We start from the raw sequence: 23,173 nt of genomic DNA, 5'->3' as shown, positions 1-23,173 counted from the left end.
AGAAATTAGCTACTGCAGGACCCAATGGGTTACCCATTGCTACGCCATTAAGTTGTTCGTAAAACTCATTATTCCACTGGAAATGACTGGAAGTAAGACAGTGTCTGAAAAGAGCAGTCAGATCTTCTGGAAAAATATCCGTTATAAAATCCATAACTTCATTAACTGGAATCATAGTAAATAAAGATACTACATCGAAACTTACTAAAATATCTTCAGGAGTCAGAATTAAACCTTCAATTTTCTCTATAAAATGACGTGAGTCCTTTATATATGAGTCCGTTTTTCCTAAATATGGATGTAAACGAGTTGCTAGATATCTTGCTATTTCGTACGTAGGAGAATTGATAGCACTAACAATCGGTCTCAGAGGAAGGTCCTTCTTATGTACCTTGAGTACATTACGATCGATAGTTAAGTTTTATCTCTGACAAAGGTTATCTCTGCATATCACGTGTAACTCTGGTCACGCCCACTTTCTACGATACATAAGTCGCTCTCAGACGTCCGACCCGTCAGTCGGCAAGACTCACCGGAGGAGAAACACCCCTCTGAAGATGTCCAGCGAAGCACTGGACGAAACGTTAGGAGCTGAAGAGTTTCATGGACCACGACCTTACATCCCGCAAGGTTTACCAGAAGATATGTCATCCGGTCGTGAAAGCCTTCATACTATGAAAACTTAATTAAGTTTGACAAAATGTTTGATCGATTACGGAGGCCTTTACCGAGATGCTCAACAAACTTCGGTGACAGACACTGCAAGAGAGGCGTTGTGCATTACGAAGATGTTTACTGTTGAAATTTTTAGAGAGTACATTCTGGGAAGAGTCAAACAACATATCACTTCCTCCGAGTCCGCCCCGGTAGCTGAGTGGTCAGCGTGACAGACTGTCAATCCTAAGGGCCCGGGTTCGATTCCCGGCTGGGTCGGAGATTTTATCCGCTCAGGGACTGGGTGTTGTGTTGTCCTAATCATCATCATTTCATCCCCATCGACGCGCAGGTCGCCGAAGTGGCGTCAAATCGAAAGACCTGCACCAGGCGAACGGTCTACCCGACGGGAGGCCCTAGCCACACGACATTTCCATTTCCACTTCCTCCGACATACGTCTCGTGAATTAGAGAAATTAGAACTCACACAGAGTTCACTGACAATCATTCTTCCTGAGCGCCAACCTTGTCCGAACAGAGATTGCTATCTGTATCTAACGTCTGCGTCGTGGGCGATAAACCCGAACCTCCGTTTGTTGTTATTGAAGAAAGAAACTTTAAGGGTGTGTGACGCTTGAACGACCATGGAATTTTTGTTTTTATGGTTTTATGCCACAAGGAAGATTTTGTATATTATGTATTCCGCAAATGCAGTAGGTCTTTGCTTAGACTAAACGAGTTTATTTCAAAGAACAATCATTGGTCAGTTTGCGTGTTTAATATGTAGTGTGTGTGATGTGGCGAAATTCTTGACACCTGCCTGGAACGGAAAACAGACAACTGATAATTTTCGAATAAACTAAAACGTGTTTGGCCGCTGTATTTCCGGAAAACGTCGTAAAAGAGATATTCTTCAACAAAAATATTTTATGATCTATCACAATAACGCTGTTGTAGTGTTGTAAGGGCGCCAGAACGGGATTTCATTCCAGCTGCTCCAGCGCACGAGAGCCACAGTTTCACCATGGAGCAGCCCCACGTGGTGACGCGGCTGTATCACAGTATCATTCCAACAGAGATTTGCATATACTGGCTGGACGACTTATAGTTCCTCTTGCAGCGCTTTCGCTGGTGGTTGATCGGCGTGCTGCATCACCGTGTGACAGACAAGCTATCTGACCCTAGCCGGTGTCACAGTGGCAGTCCCAGGTGAAAGTGACGGCCGAGACACAGATGCGCATGCGCGCCTCTGATGATCGAGGCTTTCTCCAGTGGCTCGGGCATGCGCACTAGCCATGGAGGGCTGTAGCATCCGATCTGCTAGTCATGTAATCGTCGTGGGATGTAACGATATATTTCAAAGTTTCTTCCAGTAGTTTCTTGATAATCTGGCATTAGGCGATCGATGACAAGTACTCGATTTTTCGATTGGGCTGGTGAAAGCGAATTTGTAAGAAAGCAATCCGAAGAGAAATAAGTGAAATACAGAGTGATTCAAAAAGAATACCACAACTTTAGGAATTTAAAACTCTGCAACGACAAAAGGCAGAGCTAAGCACTATCTGTCGGCGAATTAAGGGAGCTATAAAGTTTCATTTAGTTGTACATTTGTTCGCTTGAGGCGCTGTTGACTAGGCGTCAGCGTCACCTTTCTTCGAAGGTGCTACTGTAACTGGACTACAGTATCTGGAGATGTTAGAGAACTGGCTGTTCCCTCAGCTCGAACAAGAAGCACAACAATTCATATTTCAGCAGGATGGAGCGCCACCACATTGGCACTTACCTGTCCGTAACTACCTGAACGTCAACTACCCGAGGCGATGGATCGGCCGCCAGGCAGCCCGTGACAGAGCACTTCATCACTGGCCTCCAAGAAGCCCTGATCTTACCCCCTGCGATTTTTTCTTATGGGGGTATGTTAAGGATATGGTGTTTCGGCCACCTCTCCCAGCCACCATTGATGATTTGAAACGAGAAATAATAGCAGCTATCCAAACTGTTACGCCTGATATGCTACAGAGAGTGTGGAACGAGTTGGAGTATCGGGTTGATATTGCTCGAGTGTCTGGAGGGGGCCATATTGAACATCTCTGAACTTGTTTTTGAGTGAAAAAAAAAACCTTTTTAAATACTCTTTGTAATGATGTATAACAGAAGGTTATATTAGGTTTCTTTCATTAAATACACATTTTTAAAGTTGTGGTATTCTTTTTGAATCACCCTGTGCTGTGACAAATATGATTTTCCATAGCCCTTATAACAACAACTGGACGTCAAGACGGGTGCCTAGAGTTCGGTTTTGACGAGAAAAAGCGAGTAGCTACATGACGCCGAGGAAAAAGTCAAGATCTACTTGAACACTGGTACTTAATTGTTTCATCCAGAACTTTTCCTCCACATTTACTTCGACACTCTGCAAAAAACTGCGAAGAGTATGGCAGAGGGTACTTCACACTGTACTAATTATTAGTGCTTCTTTCCCTCTCAATTTACGCATCGAGAGCGGAGGATGGATTAAGAAAAGAAAAGCCTCTGTGTGATCTTTAATTAACCTAGCACTACTAGTGCGATCAATGCGGGTGCGATAAGTGGGGCGTGTATTCCTAGATGCATCACTTAAAGCTGTATCCTGAAATTTTCTAACTAGGCTTCCTTGTGATAGTTTGCATCTATCTTCAAGTGTGTGGCAGTTCAGTTTCTTCAGTATCTCCATGATCCTCTATCCTAGGATCAGACAAGCGTGTGACCCTTCGTGCCACTCGGCTTTGTATATATTCATTATCCCATGTTAGCCCTTTTGGTACAGATCCCACGCACATGAACGGTACTCCATGATGCATCATACGAGTGTTTTGTCAGCAGTCTCCTTTGCAAACTGATTGCATATTCCTAATATTCTGCCAATGAACTGAAGTCTGCCATCCGATTTACCTACGATTGATGATGATGATGATGTTTGGTTTGTGGGGCGCTCAACTGCGCGGTTATCAGCGCCCGTACAAATTCCCAACCTTTGCTCAGTCCAAACTCGCCACTTTCATGAATGATGATGAAATGATGACAACGCAAACACCCAGTCATCTCGAGGCAAGTGAAAATCCCTCACCCCGCTGGGAATCGAACCCGGGACCTCGTGCTCGGGAAGTGAGATCCTACGATTGAGTCTCTGTGACTGTTCCATTTCATATCCCTACAAATTATTACACGCGAGTATTTGTGTGAGTCGAACGATTCCAATTCGTTGATATCAAAGTCGTAGGATATGACGTTTTTTTTCGTTTTCTGTAGTGCTTGATTTCATATTTCTGAACATTTAAAGCAAGTTGCCAGTCTTTACATCACTTTGAAATCTTATAAATATCACACTGAATGTTTGTGCAAAGTTTTTCAGACAATACTTCATTACAGATAAATGCATCATCTATTAAAAGTGTGGGGTTCCTATTAATGTTGTCTACAATACAGCTCTGAGCACTATGCGACTTAAATTCTGAGGTCAACAGTCGCCTAGAACTTAGAACTACTTAAACCTAACTAACCTAAGGACATCACACACATCCATGCGCGAGGCAGGATTCGAACCTGCGACCGTAGCGGTCGCTCGGCTCCAGACTGTAGCGCCTAGAACCGCACGGCCACTTCGGCCGGCTGTCTAAAATATCATTTATATTCCGCATTAACAACAAGCGTCCCAAAACAGTTAGGTACTCCTACATCTGCCGATGACCCTCCATACATGATAATATGCTGTGACCTCCCGACTATGGAAACCTAAAAACAGTCATAAATTTCTCTTGATACCAGATACAATCGTACTTTCAATAACAAGGTATGGTAGTAAGTCAAATCCTTCTCCGAAGAAAGTAACTTAATACAAGACCTTCAAGATGTTGTGTGAGAAAAGAGCAAATTAGATTTTATACGATCAATGTTTTTGGAATCGTTGTTGGTTGGCATGCAAGCGGTCATTCTGTTCGAGACACCTCATTACCTTAGTGCTCAGAATATGTTCTAAGGTTCTACAAATAATGGATGTCAAGGATATTAGACGATACGAAGGGCGTTCAATAAGTAACGCAACACATTTTTTTCTGATAACAGATTGGTTTTATTCTGGACTCCAATACACCATATTATTCTCAACTCTTTTGGCGACAAAACCATATTTTTCTATATAATCTCGGTTCAACGCGACGGCCTTACGTTCTAGGAGACCTGTACGCCGGTATGGTACCACTCTAATGGTCGACGTCAGAGGCAACCTCTTACCGTATCATTGACCTCCCGTCCGCCCCCGGTAGCTGAGTGTTCAGCGCGGCTGAATGTCAACCCTAAGGGCCCGGGTTCGATTCCCGGCTGGGTCGGAGATTTTATCCGCTCAGGGACTGGGTGATGCGTTGTCCTAATCATCATCATTTCATCCCCATCAACGCGCAAGTCGCCGAAGTGGCGTCAAATCGAAAGAGTTGCACGAGGCGAACGGTCTACCCGACGGGAGGCCCTAGTCACACGACATTTTTTTATTGACCTCCCCATCATCCTCGTACTGGTTCACGTGGAGCGCATCCTTCATTGGGCCTAATAGATGGAAGTCGGAAGGTGCGAGATCCGGGCTGTAGAGTGGATGAGGAAGAACAGTCCAATGAAGTTTTGTGATCTTCTTTCGGGCGTGCAAACTTGTGTGAGGCCTTCCGTTGTCATGAAGAAAGAGAAGTTCGTTTTCATTTTTGTGGCGACGAACGCGTTGAATTCGTTTCTTCAAATTTCCTGAGGGTAGCCGAGCTCTGTGCGACCGGCCGTCTCGCGGAAGATGGGGGAGGTTTGCGCGACCTCGTTGCGCCGGTGCAGACGCCTCCATCAACCACTCAGCGTTCTTTTGTTCCCTGCTAGGCCTTCGTAGACATTCTGCAGGCGCCTATGAATATCTGCGATGTTCTGGTTTTCCGCCAAAAGAAACTCACTGACATCTCTCTGTTTGGAACCCACTTCCGTTACAGACGCCATTTTGAGGGCTACGTACAGCGCAGCCATCTATTGTAACTTGTGAAACTATAGGGGTTGAAGTGGGAATCTTTCACGATGGCTCACAACAAATCCCGCCTTGTTTCAACCGAAACTGGCCGAGAAAAAAATGTGTTGCATTACTTATTGAACTCCCTTCGTACATTTGTGGATCACTTCTGCTTCCTTTCTTGTAGACGAGTGGGACCTAATGAGCATGATTTTTTGCTGGAACTTTCTGCGGTATATTATTGTTAAAAGACATGATATTTATTTATCAGTTGAAGATTTACAAATGGGGTAGAAGTTTACTCTTTCTGAAATTTCCTTCTAATTGTAAATTACTGGGTAGAAGTTCCAGTTCTTGTTTGGCGATTGCTCAGAATTTTATCTCTATTCTTTGTTCGAAAAGTATGGCAGTTAGTTGTACTTTCAGTTTCCTGGCTGTAAATAAGAAGATGTTCTGAAGCGGACACTCCTCTTATTCTACCAGTACTATACTATTACCGCCGGCCGGAGTGACCGAGTTCTAGGCGCTACAGTCCGGAACCGCGCAACCGCTAAGGTCGCAGGTTCGAATCCTGCCTCGGGCATGGATGTGTGTGATGTCCTTAGGTTAGTTAGGTTTAAGTAGTTCTAATTTCTAAGGGACTGATGACCTCAGAAGTTAAGCCCCATAGTGCTCAGAGCCATTTGAACCATACTATTACTACTACTACTACTACTGTCAGCTGCTACTAAATGAGACCGAACACAGATTTTTTCCCCTTAGAACTTAAGGAAAATGCCGAGATGTAAGCTTTGAGAAGGACGTGGCGTAATTCTTTCCCCATCCTTCTACAAGCTGCGATTGTTCTCCGTCACTAATAACCTCACTGTCGACGGGATGTTAAACCCACATTCTCTTCTACAAAATGGCTCTGAGCAGTATGAGACTTAACATCTGAGGTCAGCAGTCCCCTAGAACTTAGAACTACTTAAACCTATCTAATCTAAGGACATCACACACATCCATGTCCGAGGCAGGATTCGAACCTGCGACCGTAGCGGTCGCGCGGTTTCAGACTGAACCTCCTAGAGCCGCTCGGCAACACCGGCCGGCTATTCTCTTCTACACTCCCCGTCAGACATCAGCTGATGGAAATAGCCTTAAGGGGAGTGGTAAAACAGTTTCTTCAAGCAACATGAGTAATTACCCAAAGACGCAAGCAATGGAACACCAATGGATACACATAGTGTTGACAGCGGAAATGGTAATTCGGAGCAGGTGGTGGAATAACATCACACAAGCAACAACACATTTTTTCAATCCAAATAGGCGTCTACCTACTCATTCTCGCGTTGTCCAACTTGGCAGTAATACCCTTTCTTGTAGCGTTTTTTTTTGTATTTCTGTTGCAAAAAATAGAGGCCTGCTGGCTAAATTAAGAGAGGAATTTAAGTCTGTGGGGTATGGAGCTATTATGAAATGTATGACTATAATAGCACTATTTAGGCGGAATACCGGAGTATTCGAAAGGAATCACTTCACGTACACAGTAATCATGTAAGGAAGCTTTGAAATAAGACGCACGTTTAACACTATTGCAGTTAAAAGTTCTCGAAAGGGTCAACACACTTTGGCGTTACACCGGCCGACTCCGCTGCAAATACACAATCTTTATTGCATCTCGTCGCTGTCCTCAGGTAACGACGTCAATTGATGCTTAAACACCCAAACAGAGATGACACTATTTGTTTTACAATGAATGTACCACTAATAAAGCAAAGCCACCAGCCATCCACGTACAAGTAGAACCCTCCGGGGGTCTTTCACCAAACGTCATCGCCTGAAAAAAAAAGTAGGAGCTGAATCACTGCATTTTTTCTGTGACATCAGCGAGGCAGTGGTGGGCTGACTCAACAAAATTTACGACGTAGGGAAAGCTTTAAATGTAGGAGTGGTGTTAAGCGGGGAGGAGGCTCATGACGTAAAATGCTCCTGAAAATTCTAAGAGGACGTGTTAATACAGTCTCGGCCATTAAAACTGTAACACCATGAAGGCGGAAAACATCAAATGTAAAATTGGCATGAGATGTACTACATGCTTGGATATGCAAGCGATTAGAATTTCTTTCCGTGCAGTGTCTGTATTTGACAGTTTCTATAAAGTTCTATGCAATGTTACTTCAAGAATGCATGCATGACCCAAGCGGCACACACGGCTGGCGTTTTATAGACGTATTAAATCATGAAGTGTATTCGCAAAATGCGAATACAGCACTACCGGAGCTATACAATTTACTGGAAAGAAATGAAAATTCGTGTCGGACCTGGACTCGAACCCGGATTTTCCGCTTCATGTGAGTCACGTTAATCGCTTCGACTATCCGAGCACAATCCCTGGACTGACCGGAAGTATCAGTTGCCCCAGTGTCTGCTTCCCATAGCGCTCGCGCAGTTATGTGATTCCTGCACAGGAAGAGTCTTATTTAGTTTTCTCGTCGTGTTGTCTTGGCTATATTTGTGCAGTGTCTGTATATTACGGTGTCTATTAGTGCTGTGCCTGTATTTGAGAGGATATTCGCACTTGCATGCATATCCGAAGGAACAGACACCGCTGACGTTTTGTAGCCGTATTAAGTCATGAAGTGTATTCGCAATATTAGGCAGCGAGTTTCTCATTCAGAAACCGCAGCTGAGTCTTCTTTGTTTGTGAGTGTGAGAAGGTCATTTTGTATGTCGTGTAAGAAGGGCAAACGTCTACCATTAATGTGTCGGTATTCGACAGCGACATGATTGTACCGTATGAAAACTGCGGTTTATCGTCCGGGATATTGCTGTTCGCGTTGGTCGTCTTCCCACGAATGTCGTGCGAGTATGGAATCACTGGCTTCAGGAGGACCACACTCAACGCCATACAGGATCTCAACGGCCCCACGCGACTAGCGCCCGAGAGGACGTACCATGGTTCACTCGACTGTGCAGGATCGTACAGCCACGTCACGTACCTTCAATCAAGAAATGGGCATTTTTGCAGCAATCCCCAGACGACGTCTCGGATATCAGCAAGGCGACCACTGTTGCGGCTTCCCTCGATGGAGGAGCAAGGATAGGAGCGGCGACAATCGTACGCCCAACGACAATAATGGGCACAGAATTGTCGCCACATCGACTTTTCAGAAGAGTCCGGGTCTGCGTGCAATATCACGTAGCTCCAATACGTATGTGGATGCACCAGGAATAAGAAACTTTGCCTGACTGCAATCTTCATCGTCATTGCTATCCTTGATGGTGTTGCAGTTTAAACGGCCGACAGTGCACTTTGTAAAAACTGAGGAATAAGCAGTTGGCCTTTAAGAGCTTGCAATGACGGCATCGTTGAGATCGTTTCATGCAGTTCTCGCCGGCAGAGATTTGTATCTGCGCGAATAGCCCCGGCGAGGTGCTAATTGGGTGTGATCGTTCTCGTGTGCGCCGGCCGGAGGCGGGCGGGCTGTTTCCGTTTCCACGAGTCACGCTCGCGAGAGTGAGTCGTGTTTGCGAGGGAGAGCGCTTCGCCATCTGTCTAACCTCTCTCGCCGCGGCCGCCCCCAGCGGCTATCGGGCAATTTCTCGGCCTAACTAGCTAGCTGCTGCTGAGAGGCTTTCTGTTTGTACAATACGTGGCCGGCAGACCAGGAAAGCGGCTCAAGAGCGGCTCGCGCCCACGCAGAGTGACCTCTGCCTCAACATCTGCCGGAACCGGGAAGGGCAGTGGCGGAGGCGGCTGAGGGCACACGGCGAGTGTGAGCGCCGGCGACGTGCGGAGCTGAAAGTGAAGCGCGTATACCATCTCGTCAACAGTATCCGGACATCTATTAGTGGAGATTAATATGGGGTGTGTCCACCCTTCACCTCCATCATCGCTTTTGGTAGACGCACTTTCAATCAGGTTTCGGAATGTGTATGAAGGGGTGGCAGCCCTTTCTTTCCCAAAAGTAGAAAGCAGAAAAGATAGTCTGCATCTACATCGTTACTCTGCAATTCACACTTAAGTGCCTGGCAGAGGGTTTATCGAACCATTTTTATTCTACTTCTCTACCATTCCACTCTCGAATGGCGCGTGGGAAAAGAGAACACTTAAATCTTTCCGTTCGAGCTCTGATTTCTCTTATTTTATTATGATGATCATTTCTCCCTACGTAGGTGGGTGTCAACAAAATATTCACGCATTCGGAAGAGGAAGTTGGGGATTGAAATCTCGCTGCAAAGAAGACCGCCTTTGTTTCAGTGACTGCCACCCCAACTCGCTATCATATCAGTGACATTCTCACCCCTATTGCGCGATAACACGAAACGAGCTGCCCTTCTTTGCACTTTTTCGATGTCTTCCGTCAATCATACTTAGTAAGGATCCCACACCGCGCAGCAATATTCCAGCAGAGGACGGACAAGTGTAATGTAGGCGGTCTCTTTAGGGGGTTTATCGCATCTTCTAAGTGTTCTGCCAGCAAAGCGCAGTCTTTGTTTCGCCTTCCCCGCAATATTATCTATGTGGTCTTTCCAATTTAAGTTGCTCGTAATTGTAATTCCTAGGTATTTGGTTGAATTGACAGCCCTTAGATTTGTGCGATTTATCGTATACCCAAAATTTATCGGATTTCTTTAGTACCCATGTGGATGACCTCGCACTTTTCTTTGTTTAATGCTAATTGCCATGTTGCGCGCCGGCCGAAGTGGCCGAGCGGTTCTAGGCGCTACAGTCTGGAACCGCGCGACCGCTACGGTCGCAGGTTATAATCCTGCCTCGGGCATGGATGTGTGTGATGTCCTTAGGTTAGTTAGGTTTAAGTAGTTCTAAGTTCTAGGGGACTGATGACCTCAGATGTTAAGTCCCATAGTGCTCAGAGCCATTTGAACCATTTGAACTATGTTGCGCGCTGGAATGAAGTCAATGTGCACATCCCAAAGATGTTCCTTTGGGTTCACGTCGGGAGTATGGGTGGGCACGTCCATTTCAGGAATGTTGTTGTCCATAAACCATTCCTTCACAGATGTTCCCTTATGGCAGGGTCCATTGCCACACTTATACATAGAATCAAAGTTTCTGAACTGCTCCTCTACTGCACGCAATACGCAAAGCTGTTAAATGTGTTCATAGCATCCCGCATTTGTCCTTTTCTTATGCGCAATAAACGGACGACCTCCCAACCATGAAAACACCTCTGCACCTTAACAACACTTCCTGCGCACTTCACTGTTGGCGCCACACGTGATGGGAGGTAACCTTCTGGCATTCGCCAAACTCAATCCCTTCCATCAGATTCATCATTCTAAATCACTCATTTCCAGTTATGAAGTGTCTAGTGGTGTTGCTCTTTATAGTAGATGTAACGTCGCTTACCACTGATTGCAGAAACATGTGGCTCATGAGAGGCTTCTCGACCATCCAACCCTATTCTTTTTAAATACCTATGCACATTGCGGTGGCTGGACTGCTAGTAACACTTTGGAATTCACGAGTAAATCCTTACGTTGACTTCATGCGATATTGTATAACCACCGTACGAAATGCTCGACGACCCTGTCTATCAATACATAAGGTCTGGCTGGACATGATTTAGCTTTGTTCTTTTGTGTTCGCACTTCACAGTCACATTACCAACAGTCGACTTGGGCGGTCTTAGATATGTTGAAAGGTCCCTGACATCCAATGACTAGTCTACATCCTGACCGACCCATTCTGCTGTTATTTCTTCCCTATGCGCAACTTAATACTTGATTATATGAAGGAAGACAAAAACTTTAATCAAAAGCTCGATACAATGGTGGCACGTAATCACTTGAACGTATTACAACTCCTTGATCCCTGTTTAAGTGCGGACTCTGTCTTGTTCTGACCGTGGATACAATGATATATCATTGCGGTATGTAATTCCAGTGTGTTCACGACTGTTATCTCATAGAGTATGGATGAGGTAACGTGGGTGGACATGCCGATATGTCGAAGCCAAACCCTGAACAAAGATTCTCTGATACTATTGTTTTACTACACGTAAAAATTCAAAAACAGAGGAGCAACTGTAACAGAAGAGAAGTAGTACTGAAATGAACCAGCAGTAAGCCTTAGTGCTAAACAAAATAAACGCCGTCAAATCTTCTACTGAACAAGCTGCTTACCGCACGTCAGTGCGACTCTGCAATCTTTGACAGTGAAATAACGACGTCACGACTCAACGGTTCCGCCATTGCGTTTAGGCAGTTCGGCATGTTGAGTTTGTTTTAAGATTGGAAATCAACTAGCTCTCCTTTATAGCTTGTGAGAATGTCCCCAGCACTAAGGACGAAACATTGTGCAGAGAAACTTGCCCTGGACCATGGCCTACTGTCCGTGAATCAGAAATCACCACGAATTATTACTTGTCGGTGAGACTATTTAGGACGCTCCACTACATTACGGTAATGAATATTTAATGTTTACTCGAACGGTCACGTGAGAAAAGCATTTACGTGGAGTTATTTTTGAAAAGGTAGTTTAGATAAGATCGCTGTTCGAAAATAGCTCATCAAACTTCACTGGTGAACCGAATTTAGTTTCTATCCATTCACGTTACCTGCCACTTTACCAGAGATTCACTTTTTACATACACTCCTGGAAATTGAAATAAGAACACCGTGAATTCATTGTCCCAGGAAGGGGAAACTTTATTGACACATTCCTGGGGTCAGATACATCACATGATCACACTGACAGAACCACAGGCACATAGACACAGGCAACAGAGCATGCACAATGTCGGCACTAGTACAGTGTATATCCACCTTTCGCAGCAATGCAGGCTGCTATTCTCCCATGGAGGCGATCGTAGAGATGCTGGATGTAGTCCTGTGGAACGGCTTGCCATGCCATTTCCACCTGGCGCCTCAGTTGGACCAGCGTTCGTGCTGGACGTGCAGACCGCGTGAGACGACGCTTCATCCAGTCCCAAACATGCTCAATGGGGGACAGATCCGGAGATCTTGCTGGCCAGGGTAGTTGACTTACACCTTCTAGAGCACGTTGGGTGGCACGGGATACATGCGGACGTGCATTGTCCTGTTGGAACAGCAAGTTCCCTTGCCGGTCTAGGAATGGTAGAACGATGGGTTCGATGACGGTTTGGATGTACCGTGCACTATTCAGTGTCCCCTCGACGATCACCAGTGGTGTACGGCCAGTGTAGGAGATCGCTCCCCACACCATGATGCCGGGTGTTGGCCCTGTGTGCCTCGGTCGTATGCAGTCCTGATTGTGGCGCTCACCTGCACGGCGCCAAACACGCATACGACCATCATTGGCACCAAGGCAGAAGCGACTCTCATCGCTGAAGACGACACGTCTCCATTCGTCCCTCCATTCACGCCTGTCGCGACACCACTGGAGGCGGGCTGCACGATGTTGGGGCGTGAGCGGAAGACGGCCTAACGGTGTGCGGGACCGTAGCCCAGCTTCATGGAGACGGTTGCGAATGGTCCTCGCCGATACCCCAGGAGCAACAGTGTCCCTAATTTGCTGGGAAGTGGCGGTGCGGTCCCCTACGGCACTGCGTAGGATCCTACGGTCTTGGCGTGCATCCGTGCGTCGCTGCGGTCCGGTCCCAGGTCGACGGGCACGTGCACCTTCCGCCGACCACTGGCGACAACATCGATGTACTGTGGAGACCTCACGCCCCACGTGTTGAGCAATTCGGCGGTACGTCCACCCGGCCTCCTGCATGCCCACTATACGCCCTCGCTCAAAGTCCGTCAACTGCACATACGGTTCACGTCCACGCTGTCGCGGCATGCTACCAGTGTTAAAGACTGCGATGGAGCTCCGTATGCCACGGCAAACTGGCTGACACTGACGGCGGCGGTGCACAAATACTGCGCAGCTAGCGCCATTCGACGACCAACACCGCGGTTCCTGGTGTGTCCGCTGTGCCGTGCGTGTGATCATTGCTTGTACAGCCCTCTCGTAGTGTCCGGAGCAAGTATGGTGGGTCTGACACACCGGTGTCAATGTGTTCTTTTTTCCATTTCCAGGAGTGTATATCTGGGGTAGGCTATCTGTCGTCAAAGAGTACCGCTTATGTTAATATCGGGTTAAGTAACAGTAAGCTTATTTAGACGACTTCTGTTAAGGGAAAAATCAAGCTACAAAGTCCGATGACTTCATTAAAAATTCATTTTAGTTTGTTAAAGCTATCGTTAAACTATATTTAATTTGTCTCACGGCCAATCAATTAATTATCACAATGGTAAGGAGTCGAGCCCTGTCAAACAATATTGAGCAAATTTGGTTGAAGTGAAACAGTTCCACTGTACGAGGGTTGGTCATAAAGTTTTGATTATGGCCTCGAAAAAAAATAGGGTTACGTAATTAATTTTTAGTTTGTTTGCAAGTCCATGTCAGAAGTCCTGGTACACACAGAAATCACAATATCCCAGTACCGTATCACGCTGCTACAAGATCCAAAACAAAATGTCGGACTCCAATCACAAACTTGTGATCCATGTTCTGCATTTGAAGGGGAACAATGCTGCATCGAGCCATGCTGAGTTGTGATCTAGTGGAAGTGCATGGCGACAATGAACCACCACATGGCACTGGTTAGATGGCGCAGACGCTTCCCAGGTGGTCAAAGGAATATATTTGATGAAGAACGAACTGAGGGACCATCTCTCTGTGAAGTACCAGGAATCGCAAGAAAGATAGAAGTCCTGGTGCTCGAAGACTGGCTATCACAACCGAGGCGACTGTGGAAAAAAGTGAAAATCGCTGATGGATCAGAAGACTCGAACGTGATGAAGTCGCCGCTCGCTGGTTTCTGCGACTGCTCACACCCATTCAAACAGTCCGCGGAACCGAGGCATAAATGGAAGTGTTGCAGCTGTGTTAGGCCAGTCCAGATGACTTCTTTAGCCACCTAATCACTATGGGCAACTGCTGGATGTATCGCTGTGGCCACGAGATAAGGGAGCAACGTAAGCAGTGGAAACACGTGGAATCACCACTACTGCAAAAGGCGAAGACTCAGTCTGTATTGGCCAAGGGGATGCGGAGTGCTTTTTTTGTTTGTTCCACGTTTTGCTTTTTGGTACTGTCACACCCTGGTTCAAACAAAAAAAAAGCACACAGTCGTCATTCCACGAGTGGCCTACCGGGACCATCCGACCGCCGTGTCATCCTCAGTGGAGGATGGGGATAGGAGGGGCGTGTGGTCAGCACACCGCTCTCCCAGTCGTTATGATGGTATTCTTGACCGAAGCCGCTACTAATCGGTCGAGTAGTTCCTCAATGGCATCACGAGGCTGAGTGCACCCCGAAAAATGGCAACAGCGCATGGCGGCCTGGATGGTCACCCATCCAAGTGCCGACCACGCCCGACAGCGCTTAACTTCGGTGATCCCACGGGAACCGGTGTATCCACTGCGGCAAGGCCGTTGCCTTGGGTTCAAATAAACTGCGGAAAAAATTAGTACACCTGCAAAGACAACGTCGAATTTGATCCGATGATGGCATATGCCATGTGGCGGGTAATAGATGTACTAATAATGGCTCTGAGCACTATGGGACTTAACTTCTGAGGTCATCAGTCCCCCAGAACTTAGAACTAACCTAAGGACATCACACACACATCCATGCCCGAGGCAGGATTCGAACCTGCGACCGTAGCAACAGTGCGGTTCCTGACTGTAGCGCCTAGAACCGCTCGCCCCCCCCCCCCCCCCCCCGGCCAGCAGATGTACTAATAATGGTTTCACCGTCGTCTGCCGAACGTGGCGTAGTGGCATAGCTACAAGAAGATCGCCATCTGTGTCTACCCTTTAATAGCAAATGCTCACAGCGAGGAGGCTCCGTATGTTGCAAAGGTGTGAAGCAAGCAGGGAACCATTCCACTGAAGTGTACTCGTGCTTCATACAGCCAAGTGAACGAGTTTGGTAGGGATCAAATTGAGGCCTTCTGAGTGGCGGGATGGTCCTTTTGGAGAACTGCCGCACAAGTTGGACGAGTTATGTGGGTTGCGCGACGATGCTCGTATCAGTGGTGACGTGATCATTGTGACACCTGTAGACGAGGTTCCGGACGTCCACGCAGCACAGACGGCCGCCAGGATGGTCTTATTGTAAGGGGAGCAGTGGCAGTTCATACAACTGAGCACATATAAGAGGGCTATTAAGCACAGACGTGTCAACACAGACTATTGCTAACTGGTGGGACTACGGGCACGCACAACTCTAGCCTGTCTTCCAATGACGTCAGAGCATCGACGTGCACGGCAATACTGATGCCGTCAGAAGATCTCTTGGAAGATGGACTGAAGCATCGTGGTCTTCAGCCATGACAGCTGATTCTGCCTGCACACAAGTGACGGTCATTTGCCTGTACAATGCAGACCAGGTGAGCGCTGTCCCGTAGAGCGTATTCCTCCAAAATACACTGGTCCCACCCAGTGCCTTACGATCTGCAGTGTGATAAGCTACAACTCTCATTTATGTAAGTCTGCTGATGGTGGTATAAACCTCTTGCCCATACAAGCGTTTTATTTAAGTCTGCAGGCTTTCGTGGCCGTTGTCACTGAAGTTATCTGGCAAACTGAGACATCTCGTTGGTAAAACAAATACTTTTATAAAAGATTCGAAACAGTTTTTAGAAATTATATGCACACTGAGGATATCTGCAGGTGACATTCTTGTTAGCTTCGATGTGACATCGTTATTTACTAACGCCCCAGTATCAGATACAATGGAGATCATAAGAGAGAATGTTGCTCCAGATGTTTGCGACTTAATTGAATTATGTCTCCGCTCGAGATATTTTAAGTACAATGGTGAATTCTATGAACAGGCTGACGGCCTTGCTATGGGTTCACCCATTTCGCCAGTTGCAGCTGACTTTTTTATGGAACATTTTGAGCAACTGGCGTTAAGTAGTGCTCCTTTGAAGCCTTCTTGCTGGCTCCGCTACGTGGACGATACATTTGTTATATGGCCACACGGCGATGAAGAACTTCTTGCGTTCCACAATTTCTTAATTGGAATTCACCCCAAAATAAAATTCACCTTGGAGGTTGAGAGTGAGGTCGGTCTCCCGTTCCTAGATGTGTTGGTTTACAGAAGATCTGATAACACTCTAGGTCACAGAGTGTATAGAAAGCCGACTAACACAAACAGGTATTTAGATGCCACTTCGCACCACCACCCAGCCCAGAAGCAATCAGTACTCAACACTCTGTCTTCACGTGCCTTCCGTATCAGCGATGACGACAACTTAGACTCGGAGTTGAATTTTTTAAAGAGGACATTGAAGGCAAATGGGTATGATAGTTATTCAATCGACAGGGGTTTTAGGCGGAATATTCATACCACTAATAAGAATGACGTGCAACCGCCTTCTCACTCCGTCAGGTTACCGTTCGTTTCTGGGGTCACTGACCGCATAAGCATAATTTTAAAGAAAAATGGTATTCAGATATCTTTCTTTAGGCAAAACAAAATAAAAGACTTTTTCCGACGGAAAACGGGTGCACCTGGTTACCTCCACAATGCAGGCGTCTATCAAGTGTCATGTGGCTGCGGCAAAGTGTATATAGGCGAAACGGGAAGAACTATTAAAGAACGCATTAAGGAACACGAACGGCACATGCGGCTAAAACAAAGTGCAAAATCGGCAGTAGCGGAACATCACGAGAACTGTGGCTCTGACATCGATTTTAATAACGTACGTGTACTGGCTAAAGAAACAAACATTTATAGAAGAAAGGTCCGAGAAGCGGTTGAAATTTCTAAGAATGCATCTAATTTCAATAGAGGGGACGGCTATAGGTTTCTGGCATCGTGGCTCCCCGCCATCAAGGAAGTAAATACGCGGCCGCGGTGTGTGGGCGGTATAAACAAAGCGCTGCAAGTGACCTAGGCGGACAATAATATTTTGGGTAAACATTCCCCCTCTCTTGCTCTGTCCGCTTCGAATCTAGCCACTGATGACGACCAACCAATAGCGGTACCAGGCATTTCAACCAATAACCCTTCTCCAGCATAAGTGTGGAACAGTGCCTTTATATCCAATGACGATGACCACCAATGGTATCCACAGGAGAGGAGCTACCACCGCCCCTTCTTCTGTATTAGCCTATGACTATGGCCCACCAATGGTAGCCACATGAATTTTAACCAATACTATCACTTCTCCAGCACGAACGCTAGAAAATTCCCCCTTTATAAGTGGACGCGACACACGTCTCTCCCCATGCCCGGGTTCCCGGGTTCGATTCCCGGCGGGGTCAGGGATTTTCTCTGCCTCGAGATGACTGGGTGTTGTGTGCTGTCCTTAGGTTAGTTAGGTTTAAGTAGTTCTAAGTTATAGGGGACTGATGACCATCGATGTTAAGTCCCATAGTGCACAGAGCCATTTGAACCATTTGACACACGTCTCTGACAGTGTTCTAGCAGTAGTGGACACCAAAAGATCCTGAGGAAGATCCCAGCAGAGGGGTCGAAACGTCGAACATTTTAGAAGAAACATGACGCGGACTAATAACCCAGAAGACTTTAACTTCAGCTTCAACTCTTATTTACCTTTGGTGTTTCTGGATGGGACGCTAACCAGCGCTCGGTACGTGCAGAATGTTGTTAGGCTCGTTCTTTTGCCGTGCTTGCGACCAGGAGGTGATGTGCTGCTCCAACAGGATAATGCTCGCCTGTGAAACACAACACACTCTGCAGGACATGCAGCAACTTCCCTGGCCAGCGCGATCTCCGGTCTTGTCTCCAATTGAACACGTATAGGATATGATTCGGCCAGAAGTGACTAATGCCACTTGTCAGCCAACAACTCTTAGAGAACTACGTGAACAGATCAGTCAGGCATGGCATAATGTATCCCAGGACAATATTCGCCATCTATACGATCGACTGGATGCCAGAGACAGCGCCTGCATCACCGGCTGTGGAGGCTACACCATCTACTAATATGGGAGTTTCTGCTTGGGTACCTAAGAACCGCTTGTGCTATTGATCTGTAAATGTAATCATTTCACGTACTCCATATGCACTGCTGCAACAGTAAATTTTGTGTGAAGAGAACACCTCTAAAAGAGTGTAGTAATTTTTTCCTGGCAGTTTATACTATACTAGTAAAGCGCAGACCATCACAGAAGGATACTAACGAAATCTCCTACGGTGGGAACAGGGAACTGTCAACTTAAACACGACAGCCTCCATCTCATACTGCAAAGGACGCAGTCACACATGCTGCTTCTTCGGACCTTCAAATTTTGACTCACCCCCGGCATTCTCCTGCTATGGTGCCCAGTAACTGTTTTCTCTGATGAAAAAACCACTGCGAGTCAGGCATTTCGGGAATGAGACGACGTTCAGCGTGGGTGGATGAACTAGGCGCCCGTCGCAGAGGCCCCAAGGTAGCAACGTTCGCAGCAACGGTAGTTGGTGGAACACTGATGATAGCTCTTCGACTCATCTGGACGGTCAGTTGCTCGCCCAGTTGCACACTTATTCGCCCGTAGACATCTCCGCTGCCGTTGTTGACCCCTGTCAAAAAATTGTTCAAATGGCTCTGAGCACTATGGGCTTAACATCTGAGGTCATCAGTCCCCTAGACTTAGAACTACTTAAACCTAACTAACCTAAGGACATCACACGCATCCATGCCCGAGGCAGGATTCGAACCAACGACCGTAGCAGCAGCGCAGTTCCGGACTGAAGCCCCTAGAACCGCTCGGCCATACCGGCCGGCTGAAACCTGTCATCTATGGCCCGTGGTGCACCAACAGTTGCCTCGGCGCCAGTTTTGGGTCTGCGCCATTTTGCCATGTACGGTATACTTTAACCACGGCACCAGGCGAACAGTTCAGGAACGTAGCCGTTTTAGAAATGCTTCCACCTTTGACCTGAAAGCCAACGATCATATCCATTTGGACGTTGGATAAATGGCCCCGTTTCAACATTATGACAACGACAGCACTGTTTTCCGCGTCCCTGCGAAACGCTTTATCTACCCTCCACTGCTAGTGCTGCCATCCGCTTCTGTGTACGGTTATTGCACTTTTACGTCGAACGTAGGCAGTGGTGACATTCTACATCTACTTTGAGCACCTCTATCGGTTCTCCCTTCTATTCCAGTCTCGTATTGTTCGTGGAAAGAAAGATTGTCGGTATGCCTCTGTGTGGGCTCTAATCTCTCTGATTTTATCCTCATGGTCTCTTCGCGAGATATACGTAGGAGGGAGCAATATACTGCTTGACTCCTCGGTGAAAGTATGTTCTCGAAACGTCAACAAAAGCCCGTACCGAGCTACTGAGCGTCTCTCGTGTAGAGTCTTCCACTGGAGTTTATCTGTCATCTCCGTAACGCTTTCGCGATTACTAAATGATCCTGTAACGAAGCTCGCTGCTCTCCGTTGGATCTTCTCTATCTCTTCTATCGACCCTACCTGGTACGGATCCCACACTGCTGAGCAGTATTCAAGCAGTGGGCGAAGAAGTGTACAGTAACCTACTTCCTTTGTTTTCGGATTGCATTTCCTTAGGATTCTTCCAATGAATCTCAGTCTGGCATCTGCTTTACCGACGATCAACTTTATATGATCATTCCATTTTAAATCACTCCTAATGTGTACTCCCAGATAATTTATGGAATTAACTGCTTCCAGTTGCTGACCTGCTATAATGTAGCTAAATGATAAGGGATCTTTCTTTATATGTATTAGCAGTACATTACACTTGTCTACATCGAGATTCAATTGCCATTCCCTGCACCATGTGTCAATTCGCTGCAGATCCTCCTGCATTTCAGTACAATTTTCCATTGTTACAACCTCTCGATATACTACAGCATCATCCGCAAAAAGCCTCAGCGAACTTCCGATGTTATCCGCAAAGTCATTTATGTATATTGTGAATAGCAACGGTCCTACGACACTCCCCTGCGGCACACCTGAAATCAATCTTACTTCGGAAGACCTCTCTCCATTGAGAATGACATGCTGTGTTCTGTTATCTAGGAATTCTTCAATCCAATCACACAATTGGTCTGATAGTCCATATGCTCTTACTTTGTTCATTAAACGACTGTGGGGAACTGTATCGAACGCCTTGCGCAAGTCAAGAAACACGGCATCTACCTGGGAACCCGTGTCTATGGCCCTTTGTGTCTCGTGGACGAATAGCGCGGGCTGGGTTTCACACGATCGTCTTTTTTCGAAACCCATGCTGATTCCTACAGAGTAGATTTCTAGTCTCCAGAAAAGTCATTATACTCGAACATAATACGTGTTCCAAAATTCTACAACTGATCGACGTTAGAGATATAGGTCTATAGTTCTGCACATCTGTTCGACGTCCCTTCTTGAAAACGGGGATGACCTGTGCCCTTTTCCAATCCTCTGGAACGCTACGCTCTTCTAGAGACCTACGGTACACCGCTGCAAGAATGGGGGCAAGTTCCTTCGCGTACTCTGTCTAAAATCGAACTTGTATCCCATCAGGTCCAGCGGCCTTTCCTCTATTGAGCGATTTTAATTGTTTTTCTGTACCTCTGTCATCTGTTTCGATATCTACCATTTTGCCATCTGTGCGACAATGTAGACAAGGAACTGCAGTGCAGTCTTCCTCTACGAAACAGCTTTGGAAAAAGACATTTAGTATTTCGGCCTTTAGTCTGTCGTCCTCTGGTTCAGTACCATTTTAGTCACAGAGTGTCTGGACTTTTTGTTTTGATCCACCTACCGCTTTGACATAAGACCAAAATTTCTTGGGATTTTCTGCCAAGTCAGGACATAGAACTTTACTTTCGAATTCATTGAACGCCTCTCGCATAGCCCTCCTCACACTATATTTCGCTTCGCGTAATTTTTGTTTGTCTGCAAGGCTTTGGCTATGTTTATGTTTGCTGTGAAGTTCCCTTTGCTTCCGCAGCAGTTTTCTAACTCGGTTGTTGTACCACGGTGGCTCTTTTCCATCTCTTACGATCTTGCTTGGCTTGTGACTCGACCTTGTAGCACGACAGAAAATCACATTTTCGTAATGGTAGTTACTTCCACGAAGAAGAATACGACAGAGCCTATAGGAGCTTGCAGAGTAGGCTGCGACAAGTGCTCGGCTCCTAGGCTAGGCTAGGAGAAGAGAGAGGCCATGTCAGTGGGACAGCTGGGAGCTGCGCCGGCCGGTCGCCTGGGGGCAGCACCGCCGACCCACGCACTTTCCCTTTTCTTTGCTTTCTCTTCTCCTCTTTCGCTCTCCGCCCGGCGTCCTTGAAGAGCCCGCAGCCTACCATCCGCACCCGTGTCCCCGTTTGCTCGCAGTTGACTTCCGGAGATCCGCCGTCGCGATAGCGGCGCGGCTTTGCGCAGTATTTGCGGTCGAGTTACGTCGCCGGCCGACGTGGAAGAGCTTTACAGATAATGGGTAGCCGTGGGAAGTTCTGGTAAGTGCTTCCTCATTTAAATTTCGTTTCGTAGCCGTTGCCCACAGTTACAGCGCTGCTCGGAAAGAAATGCTTCATTTGTTAGGTTGTACTGTTTGCTTATCCTCCTGCGCGCTTCTCGTAGGGTGATATTTTCGTGGCTGGCTTGAGTTCATTGTCTTTTATTGTAAGACTGCTGATTCTTCAGTCCGTTCATTTTGTTGTTCTTCGGTTTATCTGCTTCTCACGGTGATCATTCTCGTGCTTTGGGAACTTAAAACGTGTTTCGTTTTTTCGCTGCTGTTCTTGTTTTCGTCGTTTTGCTCCAGAACTGTTAAGGTCAGCTCCTGTTTTACGTTTGGGCATTGTCTAAAATATAAATGATATCAACTTTTCATTAAAAAATATACTGAGTACACTTTACACAATTTTCACACTTTATTTTCGATTTACGTTCAGTCAATGTATCATTTTAACTACTCACACTCCACTGTTTCGTTTTTATTTACTCACTGCACAACTTTTTCTGTTTCGCCTTTTGTCACTGATAAGAACCTGACGTTCGAACCCACGAGGCGTCTTGCTTCATATACACCTGACAATGGGTAGTCCCATCAGTGGCTAATTCCAGAACATAACAAAAAGGCTTCGAATGGTCCAGAATGTTCCAGGACATCCCACAACATTCTGGTGTGTTCTAGAATGTTCCACAATCATCTGGGGTATTTCGGGATGTTTCCGAACATTCTGGAATCTTCCCGAATGTTCCTTACTATTTCCGAACATTCCAAAACATCCCGAATCATTGTGGAGCATTCTGGAATGCTGTGGAATGCTCTCGAATGTTCTGGAATGTTCCCGAATGCTCTGGAATGTTCTAGAAATTTATAGAGGGCGAAAGTTCTCAGCCTTTATATCTTCAAAAGCACGCCCTTCAGGTAAAAACGGGAACCTTCTTCATGGATGGGGGATACAGGGCTACCACACCATATAACTCCCTTGATCGTACCAAGACTCGTTTTTAATTTTTGGCGGCACGCACGTTGCATATTTACTTTTATAATACATACTGATTATAGCTACATGACGTAACGCACTGTACGCCGCTAAG

At 46.5% G+C, this 23,173-nt stretch overlaps 1 protein-coding gene and 1 pseudogene across 1 annotated transcript in view; one reads left to right on the top strand and one right to left on the bottom strand.

Moving 5' to 3' along the window:
* LOC124777686 (mast cell tryptase-like) overlaps positions 1 to 23,173 on the top strand; it is a 126,501-nt gene that overhangs the window by 23,915 nt on the left and 79,413 nt on the right. The window lies entirely within an intron of this gene.
* LOC124778717 lies at positions 14,970 to 15,087 on the bottom strand (annotated as a pseudogene).

Source organism: Schistocerca piceifrons, chromosome 2, assembly GCF_021461385.2.
Source record: "Schistocerca piceifrons isolate TAMUIC-IGC-003096 chromosome 2, iqSchPice1.1, whole genome shotgun sequence".
Lineage (NCBI taxonomy): Eukaryota > Metazoa > Arthropoda > Insecta > Orthoptera > Acrididae > Schistocerca > Schistocerca piceifrons.
Note: the sequence above shows the minus strand (reverse complement) of the source record. Positions and strands in the feature narration are given on the sequence as shown.